The sequence below is a fragment of the Urocitellus parryii genome, chromosome 7 (genome assembly GCF_045843805.1).
Source record: "Urocitellus parryii isolate mUroPar1 chromosome 7, mUroPar1.hap1, whole genome shotgun sequence".
In the NCBI taxonomy this organism is placed as follows: domain Eukaryota; kingdom Metazoa; phylum Chordata; class Mammalia; order Rodentia; family Sciuridae; genus Urocitellus; species Urocitellus parryii.
The window spans coordinates 162310269-162316359 of record NC_135537.1 but is presented as its reverse complement, the minus strand read 5'-3'; positions in this window follow the sequence as shown (position 1 = coordinate 162316359).

Here is a 6091-nt window from a genome sequence, read left to right as displayed (position 1 = left end):
AGAGGAAAATAGGAAACTCTACCCCCAGCCCTAGAATCGCTAAGAATGTGATAGGGACAAATATAGACTGACCAAGGAGAGTTGAATTAGGCAGAATTGCCATTGGTCTGACTTTCCAGAATGGTGAACAACTCTTGGTAAAGTTCAGAACAATACAAAACAATTTACATAGTGGTTGCATTACTGGAAAAGACAGGTCATATTAAATATGTGCAAAAATATTGCATACTTGTGCTTTCCTTTTCAGGCTAAGAACCTAGAAGACCTAAAAACAACTAAAATCCTGGATAAAACTTTTTTTAAAATCTTAAACGCTGCTGGTGGTGCATGCCTGTAATCCCAGTGGTTTGGGAGGCTGAGGCAAGAGGATCACAAGTTCAAAGCCAGCCTTAGCAATTTAGCAAGGCCCTAAACAACTCAGTGAGACCCTGTCTCTAAATAAGATACAAAAAAGGGCTGGGGATGTGGCTCAGTGATTAAGCGCCTCGGAATTCAATCCACAGTACCAAAAGAATCTTAAATGCTGGGGCTCGGGTTGTGGCTCAGTGTAAAATGCTTGCCTGGCATGTGGGAGAGGCCGTGGGTTTGATTTTCAGCACTACATATTAATTAATTAATTAATTAAAGATCCATGGACAACTAAAATATATTAAAAAAAATCTCAGAGGGCTGGGGCTATGGCTCAGTGGTGAGGCATGTGTGATGTGTGAGGCACTGAGTTTGATTCTCAGCACCACTATAAATAAATAAAATAAAGATCTATCAACAACTAAAAAAATGTTTTAAAAAAAAAATCTCGGGGCTGGGGATGTGGCTCAAGCGGTGGCCCGCTCGCCTGGCATTCGTGCGGCCCGGGTTCAATCCTCAGCACCACATACAAACAAAGATGTTGTGTCCGCCGATAGTTGGAAAATAGATATTAAAACACTCTCTCTCTCTCTCTCTCTCTCTCTCTCTCTCTCTCTCTTCTCTCTCTTTCTCTCTCTCTCTCTCTTTAAAAAAAAAAATCTCAGGCTGGGGTTGTGGCTCAGTGGCAGAGCGCTTGCCTAGCATGTGTGAGACATTGGGTTTGATTTTCAATGCCACATTAAAAAATAAATAAAATAAAACAAAATAAAGATATTTGTCCATCTGTAACTAAAAATATTTTTAATATTTATTTAGTTGCAGATGAACACACAGTATCTTTATTTATTTTTATGTGGTGCTGAGGATTGAACCCAGTGCCGCATACATGTGAGGCAAGCACTTTACCACTGAGCTACAGCCTCAGCCCCTAAAAATATTTTTTAAATATCTCAAATGCTGGGCTGGGATTGTGGCTCAGCGGTAGAGCACTCGCCTAGCATGGGCGGGACCCGGGTTCCATCCTCAGCACCACATAAAAATAAAGGCATTGTGTTGAGTCCATCTATACCTAAAAAATACATATTTAAAAATATATATCTCAAATGCTGAGCCAGGCGTGGTGGTGCACACCTGCAGTCCCAGCAGCTGGGGAGGCGGAGGCAGGAGGATTACAAATTCAAAGCCAGCCTCAGCAATTTAGCCAGGTGCTAAGCAACTCAGTGAGACCCGGAGACCCTGTCTCTAACAAAATACAAAATAGGGCTAGGGATGTGGCTCAGTGCTCAACTGTCCCTGAGTTCAATCCCTGGTACATAATACCACCAAAATAAATAAATAAATAAATAGATAAAAATCTCAAATGCTTTGATGCACTGCTTAGAAAAGTAAGGAATTTTCAGGGCAAAACACAGTAAGTGAAGGCAGGGGACACAGAGAGATGTAAGTGGAACACTGAAGCAGGCTTTTGTTCTGAAGATGCTTGCCTAACTAGGTGAATTTGAGATTTTTATGAATGTCTCATGGGAAAAGGGAACACCCCAGAACACCCTCAATAAGAGGAATTTAGCAGGAGTTTCTCCTTCCATAAAGGTGGGATTCAAAGGACTACATTCTCATGATAAGAGTAATCCAGAAATCCAGAAATAAAATTGTCCCCTTCTCCCTTGAGTGTACAGTTAATGGAGATAGATCCTGGGATCAGCTAATTACAAAGACGTTTTTCACATAGTACATCCAGCAGGTCATCCAAAAGTCTTGTGAAACCCAAGAGAATTCTTGGTTATAAGGAATCATCCCTTGTATTGCAACTCTCTAGAATTCCTGACCAAATTCCAGTAGCATGTCTTTTTAATTGAGAAAGACAAAAACTCAAATTTCCAAAATGTCCCCATGTAGACCATTGCCCCATGCTATACTGTCAAGTTGACAGGGACCAATTTCTGAAAGACTTTATTAGATTTTACCTCAAGGCCAGGAGGGAAAACATTGAAAACTATAAGCAGAGAAGTGCCATGACCACTTTGTACTCTAGAAAAATCCCTCTGACTGCATGAAGAATGGATTAGATGGAGCCAACATGGAGGAAGGAATGCTGGTGTGAGGCAGCTGTGGAAGTCCAAAGGAGAGATGACAGTAATCTGTACTGACAGGGAGCACTAGGTTTTAGAGGCAGAGCTGCCTATCAACTGAGCTGGAGGAAACTTAGTTCTTGTCACTATTTAGTTCTCTCTTGCTGGGTTGAGACAAGTTATTCCAATCTCTGCCAGCCTCAGGGTCCTCATCCACAAAATGGAGATAATACTAAACGGAATGTGTCCCAAGTGTGTACACACATGGACAGTTTGCAATTGTCTTAGCCATGATCAAGAGGTTATTAGCAGTAGAGATGGAGAGTTCTAGAGATATTTAAGAAATGGAATGTGGGGACTGAAGAGAGGGAGCAGTGAGAGATGTTGGCTAAGCTTCCAGCTAGAACTCCTATGTGGTGGTGAGGCTAACAGTTGGCTGGAGAGAATTGAAAGGAAGAGGATTTGGGGTGGTCAAGGAATCTGAGCAGCCTTTGGGATGACCAAGAAGAGATGTTTAGTAGACCAGGGGATATTTGGTTCTGTCACTGAAAAGAGCCGTAGCAATTTGGGACTCATAAACTGGTAGGTGGTCTCCAAAGGTGGCTTTCAGGGGCTGGGGTTGTAGTTCGGTGGTAGAGCACTAACCTAGCACATGTGAAGTGCTGGGTTCGATCCTCAGCACCACATAAAAATAAGTAAGTAAGTAAGTAAATAAATAAATAAATAAATGTATCATGTAAAAAATATTTATTTAAAAAGTGACTTTCAGTGAAGCAGGATTCCACGTACTCTTTGACTTTGAGCTGACTAGAGACTCTCTTAAGCCAGTGAGATGCAGCAAAAGCGAGACCATCCTGTGTCTGGAACTAAGCCTAAAGAAGACCTGGCAGCTTCCACTGTTGTGCTCTCAGGACCTCTGTGGGAAGCCATTCTCGCACGTGATTGGGCACCTCCCGGATTGGGTGTGAGGCGTTCTGGCCAAACTGTGTCAGAGCTATCCCCACCCTCTCCAGGTGCGAGAGAGCCTGTCCGTGTGGGGGTGTGACTGACCATTGACCCTGAGACCAATCACTGACCCTGACCTTGGAATGCTGCCCCCCTAGACCTTCACTGGATGGAATTTTCCCCTGAATTTCTTGTTCCCCAATAAAAGGCCACTCCCTGGAGTTCTCTCTCTCTCTCTCTCTTTCTCTCTCTCTCTCCTGCTAGTCCTGAGTAAGCCTTGCTGCCCCACCGGATGGTTCGAGGGGAGAGCCAGAGGGAGGGCCGTCTCAGACCTGGTCAAATAAAAAGGTAATTGAGTCTGTGTGTTTTATTTTGATCTCACTAGTTAACTTCTATGCCATGAACCTCTTTAATGAAACCAGCGTGCTGGTCGCCTGGTGGAGATCTCTAAGATCCCTTATGAGAAATCTGGAAAAAGAGACCTTGGCATGGAGAAAGAGAAAGGTCCAGCCATCTCAGCAGCCCAGCTCTTCCTATCAGGGTGAGAGACATGGGAGCCAGCCATCCTAGACAGTCTAGCTCCAGTTAGCTTCTGACAGTGCCATGTGAGAGACCTAAAGCAAGACCGGCAGAATCATCCCCTGAGCCAAGTCCCAGGTCCAAGCCAAGACTACAGGTCCCAGCAATTCCATGAGGCTGAGGCAAGAGGATTGCAAGTTTGAGGCCAGCTTCAGCAACTGTAGAGAGGCCCTAAGCAAGTTAGTGAGACCTGTCTCAAAATAAAAAAAAAAGGACTGGGGATATAGCTCAGTTGTAAAATGCCCTGGGTTCAATCCCCAGTACAGAGAGAGAGAGAGAAAGAAAAGAACCATTCAGCTGAGCCCTCATGAGAAGTTATAAAATGATTGTTGTCTGTTAGCCACTCAGTTTGGAATGGTTTGTTATGCAGCAAGAGCTCCCCAAACAGAAATATAATAATAAAATCTTGGCTCAGAATTATAGAGAAAAGCCCGTGGGGATGTGGCTCAAGCGGTAGCGTGCTCGCCTGGCATGCGTGCGGCCTGGGTTCAATCCTCAGCACCACATACCAACAAAGATGTTGTGTCCACCGAAAACTAAAAACTAAATATTAAAAAAAAATTCTCTCTCTCTCTCTCTTTAAAAAAAATTTATAAAAAAAAAAAAGAATTATAGAGAAAAGAGGAGAGGGCTTAAGTGACAACCAAGGAACTACACCTATAAGGAGCAGGCTGAGGCACACATATAACCCCAACAACTCTGGTGGCTGAGACAGGAGGATCATAAGTTTGAGGTCAGCCTCAGCAACTTAGCCAAGACCCTGTTTCAAAATAAAAATTTAAAAAGCTGGGGATGTAGCTGTGTGGTACAGCACCACTGGGCTCAATCCCCAGGACCACCAAAATAAAATAAAATAAAATAGAAAATGGCGGGCTGGGGATGTGGCTCAAGCGGTAGCGCGCTCGCCTGGCATGCGTGCAGCCAGGGTTCGATCCTCAGTACCACATACAAACAAAGATGTTGTGTCCCCTGAGAACTAAAAAATAAATATTAAAATTCTCTCTCTCTGTCTCTCTAAAAAAAAAAAAAAAAAAAAAAAAAAGAAAGAAAAAAGAAAGAAAGAAAATGGCTGTGGGTGTATCTCACTGGTAAAGGGCTCCTGGACTCAATCCCTAGTACTACCAAAAATAAATAAATAAATGACCCCAAGAAATGTAAATTCCCCTTCTCTATGCTGTGGGCTACTCCCCATCCCCAGGTACCTTGAGAAAGTAATTCTGGTGGTGACACCTAGTGGAAGACTAGGGCACTGCCTAAATTCTTTGCTCTCCTCTCTATACCCCATCAAAAGAGTACCTTATTACGTTGGTCTTCTGACCACTCCAGATCATTTTCATCCTTTTGTTCATTGCTGACTAGTCTAGGAGGTGCTAGGCTACTATATAAGCTCATATCCCCCCAGCCTTAGCCCACAGAGCCCTTTTGCGGCTACTTCTTGGTCTTGGGTGACTCTCTGAACACAGGTGGGATAAAGAAATGGATAGAAAAAGTTCTGCCCCCCCCCCAAAAAAAAAAAGGGGGAAGAAAAGAAAAAGTTCTGCCAGCCACAGCCACCTGCAACAAAGCAGATAATTCTCAACTATTCAGACTCCCAGGATTTATAGAGCATGGGCTGTATAGGCTGTAAAGTCAGAAATGAATTGGCTTTTTTTTTTTAAGAGAGAGAGAATTTTTTAATATTTATCTTTTAGTTCTTGGCGGACACAACATCTTTGTATGTGGTGCTGAGGATCGAACCCGGGCCGCAGGCATGCGAGGCGAGCGCGCTACCGCTTGAGCCACATCCCCAGCCCCCTGCCTATGCTTTAAAAAAAAAAAAAAAAAAAAAATCTCAAGACCTCAATTCTTCATCAGGAAAGTGGAAGTGGAGCGGATAGAACCAACCTCAAAGGTTGTTGGGAATATTAAATAAGAGAATGCACACAAAGCCAAGCACAAAGAATGGCAACTTTTGTTATCGCCTCTGAAAAATAGGTAACAGATGAGTCTGAAGGTGGCTGAGATGGGCTAAAAATAATCCACACCATTTGTCTGCCTTCCTGGGGAAGAGGGGCAACAAGGACTCCATCCTCACCTGCTCAAGGAGTCTGTCAGTGAGATGCCAGCACCCTTTGAGGAGAGCAGAACCTATTCAGCCTCCACACGTCTAG